This window comes from Arvicanthis niloticus, chromosome 4 (genome assembly GCF_011762505.2).
Source record: "Arvicanthis niloticus isolate mArvNil1 chromosome 4, mArvNil1.pat.X, whole genome shotgun sequence".
NCBI classification, from domain to species: Eukaryota; Metazoa; Chordata; class Mammalia; order Rodentia; family Muridae; genus Arvicanthis; species Arvicanthis niloticus.
In genome coordinates, this window is record NC_047661.1 from 64,682,184 (window position 1) to 64,706,216 (window position 24,033).

At 44.5% G+C, this 24,033-nt stretch overlaps 1 long non-coding RNA gene across 3 annotated transcripts in view; it reads left to right on the plus strand.

Moving 5' to 3' along the window:
* Window positions 1–11,738: 11,738 nt before the first annotated feature.
* The window catches only part of LOC143442021 (uncharacterized), an 84,468-nt gene continuing 72,173 nt past the window's right edge, over window positions 11,739–24,033 (plus strand). For all 3 annotated transcript variants that reach the window (XR_013109894.1, XR_013109893.1, XR_013109892.1), the window contains exon 1: window positions 11,739–12,028. This is a non-coding gene — a long non-coding RNA (uncharacterized LOC143442021). The remainder of the gene's footprint in view (window positions 12,029–24,033) is intronic.

Consider the following 24,033-nt stretch of genomic DNA (forward strand, 5'->3'; position numbering starts at 1 on the left):
TTGGTGGTCAGTATCCAGAGTATTTGCTTTTGCCTTGAGAACTTGTCTCCTTGACAGGGGACAGGGAGGCTCTTTCTCTGTGGGCTGGGGAATTGTAAAGGCTGATTTTGCCACAGAAGGACCATTCCCATAATGAAATGTTCACACTCTACTGAATGCTCTCAGATATTTTGCCCAGATCATTTCTTCCTGGATGTCTGCAGGATTCCCATGGTTGAGGCTGGAGAGCAGAGAGTACTGTAGATCATTCTTCCAGCAGATTCAACCAAGATAGTCCCTGTTCACACATAATTACCCAGAGGATGTTGGAACTGCACTAGAAGTCTGCAGTATAGATGATGTCCCAAAAATATTTATGCCAAAATAGTTTTAGTTGATTCTGCACGAGTCATCAATGTGTATTCCTTTACAATTTAGAAGTCCAGGATGTCAAGGCATCCAGATTTGGAAAACCTGTTCTTGAGCTTAGATGTCCATCCATATTACTCTGCCTTCCAGCACAAGACGTGGGGATGCTGGGCCTTCTGACCCTGGGAATTGTACTAGTAGCTCGTTTCTTCTCTGCAACCCAGTTCTGAGGTCTTGCACTCAAACAGAAACACTGGCTTTTTATTTTATTTTTACCAGCTTGCAAAATAACACTGTATGAGAATTGTTGTTTCTTTCAAAACACAGAAATATTATAAGAATATGTTTTTGTTTTGATCCCAGGTGTGGGATACGGGGCTGCTTCAGACTGTCCACACCAGCTGACTATGATTTGCCTCGTGCTCTAGCAGGGGTGTAATTTTGCCAGATGCAGATAGTTTCTGTGAGTGTGTGACATTTGGAATTCTGGGGACTCTTCAGAGGATATATAAATGCTAGGGTCCCTGATAGTTTGCAGTTGATTGCTGTTGGTTGTGGTTTGTTAAGCAGTCATGAGCAAAGAAGAAACAACAACAAAAATAAATTAGATATCCTGACATGAAGATCAAATTTACCCCAAGGAACTCAATGCCCCTAATCAGCAGGAAGTAGTCCAATGATAATGTTGCTTCTTTCCCCTCCATCCCTTTTTCTCTTTTATCCAGTGTTAGTGTTAGGCTCGGCCCACTGTAGGCATGGCAACCTCCAGCAAGTGGTTCTGGTTCATGAAAGCAGGTTGAGTAAAACATAGAGAACAAGCCAGTCAGCAGGGCTCCTTCATGGGAGCCCTTCTTCAGTTCCTGCCTCCAAGTTCCTGCTGTGATTTCCTGCCCTGAATTCCTTTTCTGGACTGTGATATAAAAGTATAAACCAAATAAACCCTTTCTGTCCCAAAGTTGGCCTTTGTTCAATGTTTTATCAAAAGAACAGGGAACGAAAGCCACTAAACCCAATACTGCTTACAAGTCTAAATAAAGTACTTTTTGGTTTTCTTCCTTGAAGTTTTCCATATGTTTTAAGAGCTGAGGCTCTGGGAATCCTTGCTTCATTCTGGAATCTCTCTGGAGAAGCTGCCTTAAATGACACACTGCTGTCTGATGGTGACCTCTTCCTTTGTTGCTGATTGTTGTGAACTATTTTGTGGCCACAGAACATGCTGTCTTATAGGCCTAGGGCCAGTTAAGGTATCTAGAACATGCATAGCTGAAAACAGAAAAGAAGAAGAAGAAGAAGAAGAAGAAGAAGAAGAAGAAGAAGAAGAAGAAGAAGACCACAGTGAACTATAAAATTAAATATTTTCTTGGATTAGTGAGGAGCTGAGATTGTAAAAGTATCCACACAGTCTGGAATATAAGAGAAAGCATGCTCTTTCTGGAGAGATAAACTGAATAGGGACTCACCAATGGCATCACATATCAGGAGAGGCAGACAATGACCTATAGATGCAGAGTTCCCTGAAATGAACTGCAAACTAGGTCAGATCAGAGTGACCATACAGAACACACAGACACAGATATTCCCAGCTCCTTCTCCAGTCTCCTTTATAGGTTTGAACAGTGAGTTTGGGATTTTGGAGCAGTGACCCACAAGAACCAGTGAAAGGGGGAACCCCACAAACTATCTATCTCCTTGGGAGGGACAGGGTACACTGCAGAGCCCTGTTCAACACTCAGAAGGCTTTCCTAATGCTAGGAGAGAGCAGGGAGCTCTCTCAAGATCCACAGAAGATGCAAAGCAGTTTGGTTGCCATAGTGAGAAGGGACTGGAACCCTGAGAAAGTCCAGCACAGATCCAGTACTCAGAGCTTGCTTGCCTATGACTGAAGAGAAGCCAGGAAATGACACCATGCCTTCTTACTCTCCACCCCCCCCCCCAGACTATTAGACCCCAAGTAACAAGCTCAGGAACACTGAAGAAGACCAACTGAAGGTACAGATGAGGCAGACAAGCATCGTGAATGATTCAGCAATCTGGGATTCTACTTGTTTTAGGACATACACACTCATCTCATTTAATAATGGACTTGGCAACCTAAGACCTGCTCCCCCCATCTTTATGTACTATAGAGACACCCTTGCCTAACAATACACCAAGAAACCTAAGAACACACACACACCTGCATGAAGCTGTATGGACACCCCATTCTTAACAATAGAGTAAGTCTCTCTGTCCCCAACAACTATTGATGGCTTCCTTTTTCCAGACGGTTTTTATTTAAACAAGCTGAGAAATAATGGAGGGTGGGATCTCTGAGAATCATCCTCCTATTAGCGGACCCTAACCCTTATGCTCATAGAATGCAGAGTTGGACTATGAATTCTCAACCTTGCCATGCTAATGCTTTGTACCATGTGATTATTTGCTATAGGGCATCCAGTACATTATAATATGACCAACAGTGACACTAACAGCATCCCTGTCTCTTCTCAGTAGATTCTAGTATTATTCTCTTCTCTTAGTTGTGAACCAACCAAATAAAAACTCTCCCCAGTCATTGTGAAATGTCCATTTAGGTTAACACTGCTGTGTTACAGGAATTTGAAGGCAGTTTTGTAAACTAAGCAAAGTTGTAAGAATAGTAAAACAGCCGGGTGATGGTGGTACACACTTTTAATCTGAGCACTCGGGAGGCAGAGCCATGCAGATCTCTGAGTTCAAGACCAGCCTGGTGTATAGAGTGAGTATCAGGACAGCTAGGGCTTCACAGAGAAACCCTGCCTCAAAAACAAACAAACACAAAAAATCTCCAAATTCTAACTTGATCAACTAAATCTTGACATTAAAGGCCTGATATGTTTGTTTCCAGTTATCAATAATATTTGTGTTAGGCTCTATTTTTATTCACACAATGCCGACTACTCTACTAAATAAGTAAATAACAAAGAAGTAAGAGAAGTGAACTCATTGTTAGAGCAGCGGTGTGGTCCTTAAGTCCTTAACCTCAGCTACTTGAGAGGCTTAGGACAGAGGGTTGCAAGTTCAAGGCAAGCAATGCTTAGTACAAGGAGCAAAAATAGAAAGGAAAAATGGGTGAGCTTAGGATAGAAGCAAACTCAGAGGGGACCTGGAAACACACAGTGAATGACTGTTGAGAGTGTCAAAGCCTTAGAGTCATTGGACAATGTCTGAACAGATGGGACTCTGATCAGAGGGCTGAAACCATAAGTAAGCCACAAACAAAACCACCAGGAGTTCAACAAGGACAAGAGTGGTGATCCTGCTTCTCAGGAAGTGGAGGGTGAAGAATCAACTTTGAGGCCAGCCTAGGCTCCATAGTGAGTGAGATCCTCTGTCCAAAGAAAACACATACAAAAAACAAAAAAACCAAAACAAACAAACAAACAAACAAACAAACAAACAAACCCAAGAAGTAAGTAGGAAGAAAAGAGAAGGAAAAGGAGAAAAGAAGAGAAGGAAGGAGAGGAGAAGAGAAGAGACGGGAGGGAAGGGAGGGGAGGGGAGGGGAGGGGAGGGGAGGGGAGGGGAGGAGAGGAGAGGAGAGGAGAGGAGAGGAGAGGAGAGGAGAGGAGAGGAGAGGAGAGGAGAGGAGAGGAGAGGAGAGGAGAGAAGAGGAGAGGAGAGGAGAAAGGAAGACAGAGGATGGCAGGGGAGGCCAGGGAAAGGCAAGGGAGGGGAGGGCAGGGGAAGGGAGAAGAGAGGAGGGGGAAGAGCAAGGGAAGGGAGAGGAGAGGGAAGAGGAGGGAAGGGGAAGGGAGGGGAGGAGAGAAGGGAGGACTAGCACCACTGAAAGTCAGTGACCAGAAAACAAGTCAATACAGATCATTCAAACTGTGGGGCAGAGGATGTAGCTCAGTGGTAAAGCACTTACCTATGTGTTTGTTGTTTGGTTTTATTGTTTGATTGCTTGGTTTTATCAACACAGGAAAAAGTATCACAAATGAAATGCTAAAAGAAAAAAGAGAGAAAAAGAAAAAAAGAAAAATAAAAGAAAATCCAGAGGCGTGGCTTGATATCAAATGGTTGAATATACCTGTAATTGAAATCCCACAAGGGGGGGGGGGAGAAAACATGAATAAGACAAAGAGATGAGGAGAGGAGTAGACACATCCCACACTTCCATAAACCAAAAAGAAGGAGACAGGAGGAAACGGCAAACAGTGTAACGGATTTCCATTCTGAGTCTGTGTCTTCTAGAAGACAGTAAAGGGAAATGTGTAAACCCAAGTGTCAGCTTAGCCAGAACACCTTTCCAAACAGAGGTGAAACAGAGGTGTCTGGAGATAGCAAGACTTGAGAGACTCCACAACCACAACTGGACACCCAGAGAAGCCTTAGAGAGCTCCTCAGCAGAGGAGGGATGTCTGCAGACAGAGCTGCACACAAAAACCAAGGCTCTCTGGAAACAGTTAAAGTGGATGAAGGATATATATACCAAGCAGAGAAAAACCAATACATGACAATGAGACAAAGGTTTGGAGGCACTAAACATTTACCGTTGTGATACTTAGGTGCAAAACTTTGTATTATTTGAGAGTAGATTGTAATTAGTTATGGTAAATGCTATAAATTTTAAAAGTAAAATAATGTCAGTGTTAGATAAGAAGATGAAATAAAAGCCATCCAGTGTCAGGGAAATGGGAAGAACAAAGATACAGCAGACAGAACAAGGGAAAAATAAACAGGAGACAGCAGCTTCAACTTCATCAGCATCAATGATTGCATTCAACATAAACAATTAAACATAGCAATGAAATGACAGAAATTATTGGACAGGCTGAAAAAGTAAGCTCCAACTTGACAATCTGATTAAAAATCCATTTAAAATACAAACAATACAGGGCATTAAAGTTAAAGTAGAGTTTAAGATGATATAACATGCCACGTGGTGGTGGCGCACGCCTTTAATCCCAGCACTTGGGAGGCCGAGGCAGGTGGATTTCTGAGTTTGAGGCCAGCCTGGTCTACAGAGTGAGTTCCAGGACAGCCAGGGCTACACAGAGAAACCCTGTCTCGAAAAAACAAAACAAACAAACAAACAAACAAAAGATGATATAACATGGGCCATATGACACATATCTGTGATATTACTATTCATGATGCTGAAGCAGGAGGAGCATGGATTTTAGACCAGCCTAGCCTACATAGGACTCATGAGGGAGGTGGCATAGCAACCCTAAAGAAGTTTATACTTAGTAATAACACTTCAAAACACAAGAAGCAAAAACTAACAAAATTAAATAGAGAGATAACAACACTTCGATCTCAGCATTAACTAGGTCAGACTAATAAATACAGAGCAAAATCAGTGAGGAGACATGATGGGCTGACCCTGTCTACCAATGTAACCTGTTTTGAGTGATCTCCGCAGGCTGTGCCACCGAAAATAGCATACTACATATTCTCATCAAGAACACTTAGGACGCAGGCTCGGTAATCTGGGGATATAGTGTTGATTAAGCATCTTAAGAACTAGTCAGTGTAATTCTCCATATAACTGGACCTATCTACCAACTGGACCTATCTAAAGAAGAAAAACTCTGATCATCTCAGCAGACAGATTTAAAATCCATTCATGATAAAAACAAAAGCAAAAACAAAACCCACCAAACAAACAAACAAACCAGAAGAGCAAATAAAATGGACCCCCAACTAGGCTTCTCCATCCATAAAGGCCTGTGGAAAATGCCTGCAGCCAACAGGCTGCTCGGCAGTGAGCAGCTTAGCAAGATCCCTCAAGACACAGATCAGGGTGGGAGGGATTCTTCCTACTAGTTAAATCCAAATAGCTGTGGAAATTCTAGACAGTGTGTGATAAGACAAGAAAAAAAAATTGCATGTAGCTTTGAAAGTCTCTTTTTGTAACCGCATACCAATCCATCCAGGAAACTCTCACCTCATCTATTTTCAATGCTGATAGAATTACTAATGGAGGTAATCAATTCTGGATTGAGGAGTAGCCCAGAAAAGCAGCTACATTTCTGTGCAAAGGCACCCAACATTTACCCGCTGAAATTCAATAAATGCAGTTTCAGTTAAAGTGTCATTTACAGTAGTACCTCAGAGCACCGAATACACATGAAAAGTTGTAAAAAGTGTACAAGATCTATATTGTCTTAAATGTAAGATTTTGATGAAAAAATCTGATATAAGTAGATAGAGATCCGCCGTGTCTACCAATTATGAGCTTCCCTGGACGAGGATGCCAGATCTCTTCCAATCTGGAAGCCAATCATTTCACCGTAACGTTCTCCTGTAGAAATCACAAAGATGTTTCTAAAACCAATATGGAAATTAGCATAGGAAAACAACCAATGAGAGATAGGCACTTGGTGAATATCCACGTTCTCTTACTCCAAGGCCTTTATCACAGGAATGATGATAACCATGCTACCAAAAGGATAGACATTTAGATCAATTAAACAGGGGAGAGAGTCCCAGAGAAAGCTGTACACACACCAGCAGTGGACTTCGAGTAGAGGGAAGGACAGACTGTTGAGTGGGGTGTGGGCGGGTTACATAAACAGGGTGTGGGCAGGGTTACATAAACATAAACAGAGGAGAAGACAGCAGATTGCTATAAAACACTCAGGAGGAAAATTTCCGTGATTCTGACTTAAGCACTGAGTTCTTGGATACAAACCAAAGAGATTATCTAACTGATAAACTAGACTTTATTTGATAAAAACTTACTTTTTTTCTGTGATGAGAAAAGTAAGACAAAAAAAAAAAAAATAAAGGAAATGGGAAACAACACCAAAAATAAAGAGAATGAAAAAAATAACAGACGTGGAGAAAACATCTGTAAATCACATATCTGGGAAAGGGCTTGTGTGTAGATGGAAATCTCACAGTTCAGTTGTAAGTAAAAACCAGACTGCTCTGTAAAATACGGGCAGACCATCTTAACAGATGTGTTATCAGAGAAGCCATATAGATGGTAAGTATGCACACAAAAGGTTTGGCATCGCTGTTGGTATACAATTAAAACATCACTTCCAGGAATTACAGCTAGCTACTCATGAAAATAGCAATCAGAAAAGAAGCTGCAACCATGTCAGGTAAACTCGGGGCAACGGAAGGACCATAGGCTGCTTTGTGGGAATACATTGCAGTCATTTTGGGAAACAGTTTGGCAGTTACTTTACAAAGTTAAGCATGCACTGATACCAACCAATCTGGCTCAGGTTATTTACCAAAAGTGACAACTTCCAATCACACAAACAACCGAGTTTGGATGTTCACTCCAACTTTATTCATAATCGCCTCAAACTGAAAACAATCCAAATGTCCTTCAGCTGGTTAATGGGTGAAGTATACCTGCGAGCTTCTTAGCGATGAGAGAGGAATGTGTTACTAATGTAGTCATGAATCACGCTAAGTGAACGAAGCCTGACTCGGGAAGCCATACACATACTGGATGGTTCTATTTATGTGCCACTCTGGAAAGCAGCGGAAACCATAGAAGAAAATAGATCAGTGCTGCCTAGAGCTGGTGCTGAGGGGTCAGGATTGATTAGAAAAAGGGCATGCGGGAACTTTTGGGGACTGTAGAAATGTTTTCTATCTTGATTGTAATGCAATTTACATGAAAGCGTGCGTTCATAAGGAGTGAAAGAAAGGGGTATAAAAAAGGTGGATTTCATCAAAATTCGTAAATTGTATCTCAATGAAACAGGAGTGGGGGGGGCGGAACCCTAAAATGTTGCATTTAACAAGCGAATCTTCCAGCAGCTGGCAAGTGATCGGATGACCACAGTTTATGAAGTGGGTTATGCTGTTTGCTAGGTGAGAAAATGTTTGAGTTCCAAAGAACTCAGTGGTAGACAGTGTGCCTGTGAGTAGCATAGGTAACAGCGGGCTGGGCTTTACAGGCTGTGGAGAAGTCTCGGTTGCCTGCTCCCTGTTGCCTTTGGACCACCATGCGGTGAGGAGCTGGGAAACCTGCAGGTCCCAGCAGTTTGCCGAATGGATGTTTTCCAAGGAGGCATTTACCGGGTGATTCTGCCCTAAGAAAGCATCTAGGAGTCCTTGAGATACTGTCCTTGAGGCAAACCCTCCACTTAAGTGAGAGTTCTTGCCCTGTCCCTGCCCCTCCGGGCGTTTTTTGGAGGCGGTTAACCCTGCTTTGCAGCCTGCGCTTTCAGGGACCCAGGCCAGAAGCTGAGACTCCTGTTGTTCACGGTCACTTTATCCTCTCCGCCCACTCCAGCGAGCCTGGCAGGAAGGCCATCCAGAGCAGCAGGTCAACAGATGTAGGAGGCTTGCTGAGCTGAGGCCCAGCGGGGAGGATTAAGCTGTGAAAGGCCTCACTCTCCGCTCAGACCTTGAATCTCCCTGTTCTGCAGTTTAAGCATAGTGGGGGTGTGCTTGTGGGGACCCCTCTTACCTACAGAGGCTTGAACTGGGGCACTGTTTCCACCGAAGTGCTAGGTAGCCAGTGAGGGCTCAACCTTTCATTGGAAGGCCTGTACTCACAGAAATTGCTTGTCTGCCTGGTTGAGGTTCTGGGAAGTTATCAACCAGGAGAGAAAGAAAGGGTGGAGACGTCTCTGATTGAAAGCAAGCCGCCCTGAGCAACAGATCTGTGCTTCTGTGCCTTGCTTGTAGCAATCTTTCCTTTTTAAGAGCCCTCCAGCCCTGGCATGGCTAAAATTATTTTGACCCCTTATAAGTCACCCTTTAAGAAGTCAGCCTGGTCACTTGGATTGGGGTGAGGGGATATGAACGGTTCAAGAGCCCTGCACTTTGGGGAATAAGACGCGCTTTTAATCTCATGCTATTCCCCAGTTTCTGCATGGTCAGAGGATCCAAGCAAAGGCTTTCCGTGCTCTCCACCAAAGGAACCTGTTGGCAAGGCCAAGACCACCTGGCCCAGAGCCAGGCTGGAGAGCACAGCGGCTGCCTTGGAGAGACACGACAGCGTTTGTGCAGGCTCTGGTACCTGGAACAAAAATATGCCGAGCAGCAAATTACGGCTTTCAGATGTCACCGCCGCCATCTGACACGGCATTTCAGCGGTTCACATCTTCATTACCGGGCTGTAGCCTCCCGTTCAGGCTGTTCCTGCGTGGGAGACAGATTTATGCTGCGTGGGCTACTGTATACCGGAGCAACAGTGCTCACCAGGGTTGTCAGGCTGATGGCCAACCCCCTGTGGTGGAGAAGCCTGAGCCTCAGGGTTGCTTTGTGGGTGGGTGCCTACGTGGGTCCAGGACCCGTGTGCACCCCACCTCCACCCTCCATCATTTTATAACAGTTTAAGGGAACAAGCCCCCTGCCTCCAGGACGGTGCTGTGTTTTTCTCATCTCTGCTTCTGTAAGGCCTCCCCCCTGGCCCATCTGCTGGATCCTTCCTCTCCTCCACCTCACTCCTCTTTGAGGTGGTAACTAGACCAACAGAGCCAGCAATCACAGCAATACCCTTGTGGCCCCCTTTTCAGTTTCTCAGCCTCGCTCAGACTAATGGAACAGAAACATGTGCTTGCATGTAATGCCAGTAATCATATCCTGAGTGACCAGAGAGAGAGAGAGAGAGAGAGAGAGAGAGAGAGAGAGAGAGAGAGAGATTAAGCAGAGGTACCTGCAGTCCCTGGGGATACAGTTACAGGAAGAAAGCCTTGCTTACAGCAGCCGGCCTGCCTAGCTTCTGGCTTCCTCCCCCAGCTTCCTAGCCTCCGGCCTTCCCCCCCCCCTTCCCCAGCTTTCCTAAGCCCCTTGAATATTTTCCATACGATTAATTAAAATCTCTCCAGCAATGGTTCAAGTTGATCAAGGAGTAGGTCTTGATCTCGACCCTGATCTGGGCTCCTGGTGTGAAGAAAACACATTTCCTTAGCTTCTGAGTATCTGCTTTGAACTGGTGTTTCCCAGCTCTAGTAACAGATGTGGTGAGTCAGTATACAGTGGGCATGGCTAGAGAAACCTAGTGAACCAGGGAAAGGGAACCTGGTTAGGAAAACCCGGGAAGGCTTCCAGGTAGAAGTGGAAGATGAGCCTTGAAGAAAAGGCAGGATGCTGGTAGATGCAAATAAGAGGAACTTCCTGTTTGGCAAAAGCCTACAGAGGGCAGACATGACTATTGGGAGATGAGTGGGGATTTAAATGACACCGAGGAACAGCTCTAGAGAGACAACATAAATGAGAACCTTTGATTACCAAGAGTTTAAATTCCCTGCTCAGCAGCAGGAAATTTATCAGTCAGGGGAGTCATTGCAGGTTTTAGAACAAGGGAGTGATAAATTAGTGTCTCCCAAGCAAACTCTGAGAGTCCCCTCAAAAGACTATAGAACATAGAGTGTGGGGTGATGTGCATACCAGGTAGGGGGTAGCAACGGTCTGGAAGAGCAGATATTGTACACTTGATAAGAATGAAAACAGGGTGGTGTTGCAAAGATTTGCCAATTGGTTGGATTTGAAAAATAAGGCCAACAGTTCTACCAGGGACAACGCTGAAAGTGGAGCATGGAGGAGGAACAGAGAGGGAGCCGCTCAAAAGAGACCTGGAGTCAAGATGCCCCTGGGAAGTGAGGGTCAGGGCTGATGGTGTCGAGTTGGCTGTGAGGATCTCTTCCTGGAGGCCTCAGAAATGAGGAGACAGAGTGAGGCAATGTGGAAGGGAGGGGAGCTGAGAGCAGATTGCCAGAGAGAGAGGTGGACAACTCAAAAAGAGAGAAACTGCCACTAAGAGCTTCCTGCCAGGAAGCTGAGGGAGGATAGATTCCTGTCACATGCTGAGGTGGCTGAGGAGGCCCCTGGGCTCTTTCCTGAGGCTCCCTCGGGACAGAGGTGGGTGGAACCAGAAGCCTGCACAGAGAAGAGTGGGTGGTGGGGAAGAAGAGTAGGCAGGCCTGTTTCCTGAAAGCTTAAAAAAAAAAATGGGGCGGAGGATCCTCCTTTGAGGTTGGCTTAAGGGTCTTTGGTCTGGCATCCTGGAACTAGGCTATGGATGCTGCAAGGGGCCAAAGGCCAGGCAGGTGCTCTCTGTCAGAGTTCACCTGTTTTCTGTGGCAGCCAGAAATGCCAGCAACTCCTCAGAGCAGCAGGTGAGGAACTGGCTGCATTTGTATAATGACATGCTTGTTAATGTCACAAACTTGACTTCTCTTTCACTAAGGCCCACAAATGGGTTGTGGTGTTTTCTGGATCTCCCTGCACCTTATTTTAGGGACTACCCTAGGGTGACTGTTGAAGAAAACATTAGTTCTCTACAACCTTGATAGGAGGAGCATGAAGAATGTATCAGCATCTCTTTTCTGTTTCTCAGAAGAAAAAAGAGCCTGTCCTTTTGAAGGCAGACTCGGGCTCATTGATCTCTCCTCAGGAGAGGCTGCCAAAGAGAAACAAATCCCATAAGCACTGTGACAGTGTTCAGGAAAGCAGCTGGTTATTCTGGTTAGGAAGGCAGAGCCCCTCCGGGTGACCGCCTCCCAGTGGAAATCTGGGCCTTGACTGCCTCCTGGCTCCTGTGGAAATCCCTCCACTCCCACCACATGAACTTCTCACAGGTGACCCTCATGAACCACCATCCCAGGCCTCTCCATCAGTCACCTTTGACAACTGGACCTCCAGGTGTTGGCTACTTTTGCCTGTGTGTGATTTAAGAATGTGTACTGGCTGTGACCAGGCCTGGCAGAGGAGTGACTGTCCAGAGTCCATTGAGGTGAGTAGATGTTACCTGCTGTCAGATCATTTTACAGAGCCTGCATCAGTGTCTGGGGATGGGGCGGCTTCCAGTGATGCATCGGTTAGCTGCTCACAGACAGTGTTTGTTTCCAGCACCCAGTCCTTCGGCAATTCTGGAGGAATTTCCCATCTGTATAGTTTTAAAGTTCTCAACGCTCCTTCCCCCTACAGAAGGGAAAGCTGACTGGGAAAGTGGGATGTGGACCGGTGACTCAGCCTCAGTTCATCCCCAGGGACAATGAATATTGCAGAAGAGGCAGAAAGCAGTTGGCGTAGTTTATAAATTATTGAGTTATTGAAAGCTTCCAGGAGAGCATTGAGTGTCCAGCATAGGGAGAGCATAGAGTGTCCAGCACAGGGGTATCTTGTCACACTATCACTTCTTCCCATGATGACCAGGGTCTGGGGACAGCTCAGTGGCCTACTGTTTCCAGAGTGCTTCCTAACCCCTGGCTGGTTCTCCAGCCTCTCTGCCTGGCCCTCCCCTGGGTCCCTCATATGGGGATTTACCTTTTACTTAAGTCAAGCTGCATGCTGGAGCTTGGAACCTTGTAAATATAGAACAGCTAACTGATAGGACCTGAGGAATGGGCTCAACCAGACCCAGGAAACAAACAGGGCATACTGGACTCAGAACACCTCTCTTGTGATGGGGGAAGCAGAGAGTAAAGATGTCAGTGGATAAGACATACACACACACACACACACACACACCAGAGGGTAACAGAGGATAGCAAGAGAGAGATCTAATGGGAGTACAGGGTCAAAGAGCTCATTTCATTCAGACATGGTGAGCCAGGAAGATCACCCTGAGAAGGCAGCACTGGGGAGAGCCTGGAGTGATGAAGCTTGGAGAAGCCTTCCAGGCCGATGGAACCCCAAGTTGAAAGATCCAGAGACAACAATAAAAATAAAGCTACTGCTTTTTGTCTTCTACTTTCCAGGACTCTGCCCAAGTTTTGATTACTGCGTGCCAGCACCATGGGTGTGAGGGCACTTTGGATCACAAATGTGTGTTAATGAAAAGATACAGAACAGGCAGCTGGCCATAGGCCCATCATTTACAGTTGGAGGCAGAATGAGAACAAGCTCATAGAGGGCAAGGTTAGGACCGGGGCCCTAGAGGACAGAGTAGGTCACCCTAGCCATCTCTTGACACCCAATATGAGCTGCATGCATATGTCAGGAGGTTATTTAGTGTCAGTAGGAGCCTTAGCACCACAGGAGCAGAGGGAGGGCTGGAAGTGAGCTGTCACTAATATGACTGTTCTTATCAATCAATAATCAATTGAAAATCTATATCCTATGTCCTCTTGGACTTTGCCTATCATTTCCTTGTATTGAATTTATGAACTACTAGGCAGGTATTCATGTTACATTTCTGCCAAGGTACAAATGCAGGTCGGCAACCGTTCACCATTTGGTCCTGGTTTTGTTTATATGGTGGGATCCTTGAACTTTTGGCTATTTTCCTTGGCCCATGGGGGAGAAGTTGGTCTCTGGCATTTGTTTATTTCTTGCACTTACTCCCTGTTCCTGGTCATTAGAGCTAGGGACAGGGACTTCTCCGGTTGGAAGGAAACTCCACGGGCCCTGGTTCTATGTTCCTCTAATCCTACCTCTTCAATGTTATTCCTTTTCTTTCTTGTCTTCTTCCTCCCTTTCCACTTCTTTCTCTCATATTGGTACCCCAACTTTTCCATTCTTTTCTGTCCTGCCATGCACCTCACTTGATTGGTTGGAACAATCTCCCAAGGAAATGGCCCATAGAGGCCTTAAGTGACCATTCCATGATGCTTCCCTCATACTTGGCCTTAGGTCAAGAAGGCCAGGTGAAACACGAACTCCCCACCCTGGAGGCCTTGACCTCACTTCCCTTTGTCAGATGACCCTAAAGTAAACTGACTCTGAAACTCCTTCTCTCTAGACAACAGATCAGTTCTCACAGCTTAGGAGGTGTGACTCCCACCCTTCGTGTCTCTGACCAGCCTGGAGTGCTGGCTAGTTCTTCTTTCCAGGGTCTCCCCCAGTACTAGTGGCCATGTTTGCTCTTTGGAATAACTTCCACAGCCTTCCCAGGTTGGTTCTTCCATGGTCCTCATTTGCAAGCATTTAAGTTGGTACAGTATAATTTTAGAGGGCTATTTGGGGCTATGGATGAAAAACTTAAAATGTAGATTCCCTTGACCCGATAATGCCAACCCTGGGAAATGTTTTTAGAAAATAATCAGAGACATAGCCAAAAGTGTTTGTATAAGAATATTTATTTCAGCGCTAGTTATAATAGTAAAGAAAATAAAGAAACAATCCACAGGCTCTTGGTTAAATAATTTATGACAACACTAGGCAGTCATCTCTCTCTCTCTCTCTCTCTCTCTCTCTCTCTCTCTCTCTCTCTGTGTGTGTGTGTGTGTGTGCGTGTGTTTTTACACTTAAAGGATGCTTGATATGTGTGGCACAGCTTTCTGTGACTGTAATGTAGACTTAAGAAAATCAATCTATAACAATTCTTTGGTTTGTGATATCAGAGATTTTGAGTCATGATTGACTGGCCCTGTTGCTTTGCCTGTGGATGGCACATCACAGCCAGAGCCAGTGATAGAGCAAACCCATTCACCTTGTGCTTAAGATGAGGGAAAGTGGGGAGCATGATGAGGCCAGGGTCCCACAATCCTCTTCAAGGGTGGGTGAGAGTAGCTGTGGGCATGGGCCAGAAAGACAGGCTGCAACTGTTGCAGTCCCAAATAATCCTACTCAGATTGACCCTGTGGTGCCGGTGGAGCTCCTTGTTACCTGCCCCAACGTTCTGGGTTCTCGAATGAAACACACACACACACACACACACACACACACACACACACACACACAGCCTTATATTTTAATATGCCTTAAACAGCTCAGTGGTTGGGCCACTTCCAAATCTTCATGTGGCTAACACTCTCCCCTCCGATATTCCTGAGTTTTTCTTACTTATAAACCTATATAAATATAATATAAAAATAAATATAATATAAAAATAAATATAAAAATAAATATAACCTATATTCCATCTTGGCTGCCCTGAGCCCAGACCTGCAACCCTCTCGGACAGAATTCCCTAGCACCTATGTGACAGCTATGTTCTCTATCCAGCACCTCTGAGGTGTGGCCTTCTCTCCTTTTCCAGCATGGTGTCTATCTCTTCCTGTTCCTCTTCAGTCTCTTGCCCAGGAACCCTAAAGTCCGGCCTCGGTCTCCCTGTCCAGCCATTAGCCACTGGCAACTTTACCTAAAGCCAACTAGGGGAAGGGTCCCTTAGCATCTTACTGGGGACGTGCAGATTCTTGTGTGATTTTGGGGATCAAATTAACATAATATAAGCAGCGTTAGACCAAATCCACAACAGCAACAGTATAAGGGGTTCTTCTCAGACTCCTGTGCTAGCTTGGCTTTTGTCAATTTGACACAAGCTGTAGTCATCTAAAAGGAGAGACTCCCCCCACCCCCAACTGAGAAAATGCCTTCACAGGATTGGCCTATACCGAGCCTTTGGGGAACTTTCTTGAGTAGTGATTGATGTAGGAAAGCACCCCCCCCCCCCCCCACCGTGGGAGGTACCAAGCCTGGGCAGGTTGCCCTGGGTGGTATAAAAAAACATTCTGAGGAAGCCATGAGGAGCAAGTTGTTATGCAGTGTTCCTCCGTGGCTTCTGCTTCCCTTCCTGCCTCCAGGTTCCTGCCCTGACTTCCCTGATAGACTACAACAAAAAGCTGAAGAAACCCCTTTCCTCCCCAAGTTACTCTTGGTCATGGTGTTTTATCATAGCAACAGAAAACCTAAGCTACCTCCACTCAGGTGAGGACTGAATTAATGGCTCCACCGAAGAAAACAATTTCAGGACGAATGGCTATGAAGCAGAGTAGCAGATATTAGAGAGAATTCAATGCATATTGAAGCTGGGGGAGGGGAAAGGATAGGCCACACCCGTGAGAGGGCTGTGCTTAGGTAGTTATCTTTACAATAGCCATTTATTTATGTAACTTTGCTGTGTTCTGAAATTGTGAGGCAGGCAAGTAGAGGAGCTGTTTAGGGACGTGGGAGTCTATTGGTTTTAGCTGTGCACACCCTCTTTCTTTCTTATAGTAATGTACCTAACAGTCTAGTTCCTTTACCTGCACATATTATGCACATACACCCCCTCCCAATAAAACACCTAGCAAGTTCAGAACCTCTTTGAACCTTACATGCATTAGGCTACATATACCTCTCTCTGAACAGTCCCCTAAGTTTCTCTAAAATGATCAAAATCTATTCCGGAGTATCCACGATGTGTCCTAAATGCTAAAGAATTAAAGGGCCTACCAGCCTATTTAAGTGAGCCCCTGCTTTAACCACCTTATGCCTATGCATGTATAGTTGGGCATACATGTGGTTAGAATGAGATACATTATGGGGAGGGACAGTTACAGAAAAATGGATACATAAATTAATCCATCAATCAAACTAGATGACTCTCTTACCACAGCTCCTCCTGCCTTAGATTGCATAAAAGACCTAGGGTCTTGGGTACCTTCATTCATGTGGCTTGCTGTCAATCTTGACAGTACTTCCCTCTTTGGTCTGTACTTCAAACAAAGTTCTCTTGCTCCTTTTGTTAATCTGTGTAGCCCTTATTTTCAGTTCTCTGGGGAAGAGGCTGAGAACTTGGAAACACCCAACCCCATACTGACCTCAGACCACCAATAACAGAGATGGGTTACCAAAGAATTTAAATGTGATTTTAGGCTGGTTCTTGAATGCACTGGGGTTACAGTTGATAATGTATCACCCAAGGATGGCTCCAGGAAGTGAAGATGTTTAATTCATAATCAAAACTCAATAATTTTGTTTGTGAGATTCTCAGGAGATACATAGGAAGGATAGAAGGCTAAACTCAAGGTCATATGTACAACAGCCTTATGCATGGTTCATTGCTATTTTAACGTTCTTATTTTAAAATATCTCTTTAAGAAAGAAATGTGGTCTCTATGTCAGCACACTTACAACAGATGCTAGTTGTGCCGGAATGCTCGACTCTCAGAGAGTCTTCAAGCATACTCCCAGAGTAAGGGGCTCCCTTCCATTTGCACATTCCCTTAATCATCCCTCTTTCTCCCCTGCCTCACATGTCAATGACTAGACCCCACCTGACCTTACCTCTAAAGGTTTCTACCACCTTTCTATAGTGTTAAGCTGGGACAAAGCTTTTAACACATGGGTCCATGGAACGCAGTCCAAATTTCTCTTTTGCCACCTAGATTCATCCTCCACTCTCTAGAACTCAACCCTCTGACCTCCATTTTTAGTTTTTCCAATGAGGGGACTAGAAAGGAGGGGGAAAAACAGACAGATTCTTCATTCCTGGCTGCTTTTCCACTCATGGCCATGGATTTCACAAGGACTCACTGGTGCAGGATATTTGATCACTCTGTGAACCCTGAGACTGTGTAATTTACTGGAAAACCCTGCTTCTAGCTGTGGTGTGGCTCAGCCCTAGCACACGCCTTTAATCCAAGTAAACATGATTAAATAACATCAACCATAGATCAAGAGTCAGAGCAAGCAATCAGTTGACAGGGAGTGAACACAGGAAAAAACCATAGAGAGTGAGAGGAAGTCAGGAGGACAGATAGAGAGGCACACAGGAAGTAGAAGGGAGGGACATACAATTTGAAGGTTTTCTGAGACATCGTGGAAAAGGAGAGCTTGCTCTGCCCTTTGGGATGAGGAAGGTCAGCTGGGTGCTTTCTCTGTCTCTCTAAGCTAGCAGGCTTTCACACCAGCATCTGCTACTGAGTCTTTACTGGTAAAATTGAATGTTTGAGATTTTGTTAAAAATAACACCCTACCTTTCCTCACTTCTGAGCCACCCAGGGCTCCAGTTACTGCTCCCTTCTCCACCCTCAGGTTTAGCAACGGGAAGCTTCCCAAGATGTCTACTTCAGGTTCATTCCAGTCGTTCTATGTCCCTCAACTGTGCCTCAGGAGGCCAACAGAAAACAAAATGTATTTTCTGCTAGGACTCTATATGATACAATGCAGGGGGAAAAAACATGCTTACAATATAAGGTGAAGTGACAGAATCAGGCTAGAAGCTACAATCTCAACCTGCACACAAATAAATATGTTTAGACAAAGAAAACATTTGTGCACAGAGAGAGGAAAGACTAGAAAGAAATGTTGGAGGATCTGTCGCAGTATCTGGGTTGCAAGATTATAGGTGATTTTTCTTGTCTTTATACAACTCTATATTGTACACTTTATGTATTTGTTTATTTTGAGACATGATCTTGCTATGTAGTCCAGGCTGGCCTAGAACTTGTAAATCTTCTTCTAATTAGATTCCAGTCTATTGTGCACATTCTTAGAAGTAACCATGTACTGCCTTTAATGTGGAAAAAAAAATCTATATTTAAAAACAAAACTCAAAATGAAATTGGCCATCTGTAAATAATAGATCAAAGATTTTAAATGAATATATCATAATACATAGGATATTGTAGCATAGAAAGAAATAGAAGTATTTCTATGGTAGGAATTTTTGCTGGGCTTCAACTATTATCATTTACATCTTACCTGTTACTAGGATACCTCCCTACGCCTGCCTGGTGATGGGGGAGTGAGGGGAGGTCTCTGTGACCACCACAGACAGCAAAGTAATGGTCCATAGGAGGCAAGAAGGCAGTTCTGTTCAACATTACTAAGTAGCCAGTGTTGGTTTAAACTTGACCCCAAGAAGTTTATCTTAGGCACACTTAAATGTCTGGGTGCAGGCCTTTCAGATGCTTCTTCTCTCTGCGCTGTCTTTGGCCTGGTGTTCAGCTGTGCTTGAGTTTGGGTGGGGAGGGAGAGGGGCCTCAGTGCAGCTGACAGGCCAAGCTGAGCAAGCCAGTAGAGATGTGTTGACAACTCTCTGGAGTATAGCCTTGGCTATCACTTTATGCTAGTTGGTGGGTATACTAAGCAATCTTAGCTTTCTAGTAACAAAAATCATGTCGCCATGCTTGGAATCAGAAACTTGCTACAAACACCAAACATAACATTTAACTTATTAAAATTAACATTCAGACTTATTTAATAGTTGTTTGTTTATTAATTTATATATGTATGTATGTATGTATGTATGTATGTATACAGGATCTCACTGTGTAACTTTAGTTAGTCTGGAACTTGCTATGAGAACCAGGCTAGTCTCAAACTCAGAGAAATTCACCTGCTTCTGTCTTCCAAGTGTGGCATCAAAGCTGTATGACACCACATCAGACTTAAAATAGTCTCTCAGTCACAGTTTTCTCAATACCCCTAGAGATACCCCGCTACCTATGCACATAGGATAAAAGAAGCACACACAGGGCATGGTTATACAGCTTTATTCAAAATGTTCCAAAAACTGAACAGAGGTGGTCAAGTTTTTTTTGTTTGTTTGATTTTGCTTGGGCAGGTAGAGTTGGGGGAGGAATCTAACACCAACAGATCTTTTCTATCAGGTTTGATTTTGTTCAGATTTCTTTTATATCTTCTAAATCCTTTATCCCTGTTCTCAACCTGTGGGTCACAACCCGTTTGGGGGGTCGAATGCCTTTTTTACAGGGGTTACAATTCATAACCGTAGCAAAATTGCAGTTATAAAGTAGCAATGAAATAATTTAATGGTCGAGGGTCACTACAACATGAGGAACTGTGTTAAAGGGTGCCAGCATTAGGAAGGTTGAGAACCACTGATTTAGAGGTAATTTGAAGAGCTTACATTTAAAAAAAAAAAAAAAGAAAAGAAAAAAGAAAATCGATTCCTTAAACATAAGCAGCACTTACTATGCAATTGTTGCTTTGCCAGCTCCAGCTCTGGGGCCAGCCGTCCAGGCTGTAGGTAGAGCCCTGGCCTGGCCAAGTACCAGACCACTGCTAGAGCTAATAACAAAATTATAAAGGACCTTGAACCCTTATATGGCCATTACAATGTGCAGAGCTGGTTTCCAAGAATTCTCTCCACCCATTTTATCTTCCTAACTGGCACTTGAGTGTGTGTGTGTGTGGGGTGTCCCCATTGGTTTTTCATTGCTGTGACCACACAGTGACCAAAACCAACTTGGGAGAGGAAAAGGTTTAATTGGCTTACACATCCCAATCACAGTCACTGAGGGACATCAGGACAGGAACTGAAGCAGGGGCAGAGTCAGGAGCCCTGGAGGAGTGCTGCTCACTGCCTTGTTCTCTTATACAACCCAGGACCACCTGGCCAGGGGTGAAAAGGCTCATGGGGGTTGATCTCTCCCACATCAGTTAGCAATTAAGAAGATGCCTCATGGGGCTGGAGAGAGAGATGACTCAGTGGCCAAAATCATTTGCTGCTCTTGCAGAGGACCTGAATTCCGTTTCAAGAGCACCCCCATGGTGGCTCACAACTCTCTGAAACACCAGGTTGAAGTACCAGTGAGGGGAGGGGTCTCTGTGACGACCTCAGCCAGTGGAGCAATGGTCCACGGGGGGGCAAGAAGCCAGTTCTGTTCTGCACAACGAAGTAGCCAGTGCTGGTTCAAACTTGGAAAATCTGACCCGGAGTAGTTTTAAGCATACTTAATTTAAGCACAGTATTTTGGTGAAAACTTCCTGGTGATAATTAACTTAAGCTTGTGTTCACAATAAAGCACAAAGTAAGCTAACTAAAGAACAGCTGTGACTATGTTGAAACTTTGTGAAGTATCTGTGATACCTTCCATAAAGATGGAGTCTACAGATTGGTGAGGAGGAGAAAAACACACTTACTATAAGGGTCTGGGGAGCTGCACAGACAGCACAAAGGCCACTATGCTATTAACCACCCTGGCTCTTAGTCTTCTGGGCTGATAACAGGTGACGCTTCCTTTCTTTTGCAGGAACAAACCTGTGTGTTGAACATTTCTGGTTCCGCTAGTGTACAAGGACCTCCATGCCTCCTGCAGGATCCAATGCCCCCTTCTGGCCTCCACAGGCACTACACATGCACATGGTACATATACATAAATGCAAGCAAAACACTCATACACATACAATGAAAATAACCTTTTTAAAAAAGAAAGAAAATAAAATAACTGTAACTCTGATTTTTTCAAACCCCATTTTTAATAATGGTTCTTAAAAGTTTTAACCTCTCTTCTAGCCCACTGCTCACCAGAGGTAGTGGAAAAGAAAGATTATTAGGATATGGGGAATGTGGACTTGTTTAGAAATTGTTCTTTGGAGCAAATCCAGTTTGTGCTGTCAGGAAATCAGCAGTTCAGTTCACAGAAAAGCAGCAGCAAGACCTCAATCCACTCACACACGTTTCACAAAAATGCCATTAGTCCAGTAGTGTTGGGATAGCAAACATGAATCAGGAGTGGTGACACCACCTAACAGAAACAGCCAGGCCTCCACTGAATTGGCATGAGTCAGCAGGAGTGACCAAGACCAGCAGGGACACCAGGAGAAGTTCTCCGACATCAGTGAAGATCAGCAAAGACAAAGCTAGCTGTGCAAGCCTCCTCATTGTTCACGTGGTCCTGGTTATACACTCCTCAAACATCACGTGTCCTCCCACGGGTCTTGCCTCACCATGTGAGTCTGTCTTAGCAAAACTCAACGTGAGTCTGTATTAACTCACATCACTCTGCCAATTGGCCCGAGTCCTCAGAAGGGACTATAGCCACCAGAGCACCACCAGAAGGTTTTTTGGTATGTTTCTCTCTAGTCACAACAAAAGGAGCTCAGCAATGCAATGTAAAGTGAACCAACACATGCATCCTTTCATGAGCTTATGTCAGCAAAACATCCTTTCACCTGTGTCTGCTTCAGAAAACACTCCTTCACATGTCTTCCCCAGCATAACACCATCCAAAGAACCTGTAAGTTTCCATGCCAAATGCCCCCTAGACAGGCCATTCCTTCATTGAAGTTCCTTCTTCCAGGTGACTCTAGTTTGTGTCTAGTTGACAAAAATTAAGTGGCTTAGGAGTGTAGCTCAGTGGTGAGAGTGCTTAGCACACATGAGGTCCTGGGTTCAATCTTTTACACACTTACACACACACACACACACACACACACACACACGAATACAACTTAGCCTCGTTAAAGCCTTATTTTCTTATCAAGCACAGGAGTGAAAGAACTTGTCAGAGGCCCTGCGAGTTAGCAGAGTCATTTTCTGAATCCTGCAGGTGGACTCCAAACTCTGTAGACCTTTCTGGATCCTTCACCAAAGACATTTGGTGGAATTTTCATTTCTCCAATCCTATCAACAGCCATGGACTGATGCCCAAGTTCACTGGCATTACATTTGTGTTTATTCCTGCAATCTCTTGGCATTCTTCATGGATGGGTAGCTGAGACAGCTGTCCAGATCATCTGTACCTAAATCCTGCTTTGCTGGACATCCAAGTGGTTCTGATCATGGTGCATCATAGAGGCTGCCTCAGCGCTCAGAAAATCTGCACGCTGTTGTTCCCTAAGCCGTGAATTACTGCACATTCTTGTTGTCTGAAAAGAAAGTAGTGTCTGAATCACGAGGTATCCTTCGTAATGACCAGTGTCCTCCCAGGGAGTTAGAACTTACCATGCAACCAGACGCCTCTGCTGCCCTCAACTCCAGAGGCAAGTGTGGTCTAATTACCTTCATCTGCAAAGAGCCGAGGCCTTGGAGCAGCCGGACACAGCAGGACTCTTGAAAAACCTGCTGCAGGTTAAAAAGCAGACCTGCCTTCAATTTATTAAAAGCCTTGGCATTTTTTTTCTCCCACTGAGCATTTTAAAATGCAATTAGACAAAATGGAATAATAATCAGGCAAAGGGACTCTGGAATTTTCATGTTGGGGCAATCCTTGCTTATGTGTCTTTGTATTTCTGGGTGTTTCTGTTGTGACAGAATGCCTCTAGGACATATTGACAGCCCGTATCAATCCATGTTCAAATTCTTGAGGACCTGTATGCCCTGTAACCAGTCACTGGATTATCACACTACCCTTTCTTGATACCAACAGCCCATCATTCTAACACCCAAGGGTACCAGTTAGTTTCATCAAATTCCCCAAGAACAAGCTTGGGCATCTGAACTTTCAAAGACGTTCCCTAGGTAATTGTAAGGCACAGTGGCCTTTTCAAGCCACTATACAACTGGGAAGCAGAACCATATCTATATTCTATGACTTTGAGCCCTTGACCCAACACACAAACTGGAACATGAAAAAACTATGATGTTTCACTGGATGGCTGGATGCAAGCAAGTTAGTCATCCTGTGGGATAGAAAATGGAAAAATAGTCCTCCCCACTCTGTAAATGAGAAGTTAGTCCTTCCCACTCCTTAAGTGAGAAGTACAGGAAATGGTGCTCCCCATGTCAGGAATCTTATCCTTTTAATTTTGTTAGTACAGAGGAGTTTGGAAGCATACATAATATGTACACCAGGGGAGTTCCCGCATACATCACAATGAGAAAGAAAATAATATCTTTATTGGGCTGTCACCACTGGCAGAGCCATACAGAAAAATAACACAAGTTGATCTAGACAGGGCATGAGTCTGTTCATGAGGCTGCCGTCTATAATTCAAATTCCTAAAGAGGTGGCGATAGCTGACAGTTTGGAATTATACCCCACTCACTTCACGTACCCACAGGGTGGTTGTCCCTGTGCACAGCTGAGTGTGCTGCTTATTAAAATGGGCTGTGTTAATCAGCTTTCCACCACTGTGACAAAATACTTTAGATAAACAAAAGAAGGAAAGACTTATTCAGCTCATAGTTTCAGCGCATGATTTGTTATCCCTGTGGCTTTTTGAGCCTGTGGTAGAGAAGCTGCTCACCTAGGAAACAGAAAAGAACATGACCAAGATCCCACAATCCCCTTCAAAAGATTCAACTTCCTCTTCTAAAGGACCTACCTTCCTGTTGCAGGAACCTTTCCTGCCCACTGTATTTGCAGTGGAGCTCTGTGATTGGACAGTAGAAGAGGTAGG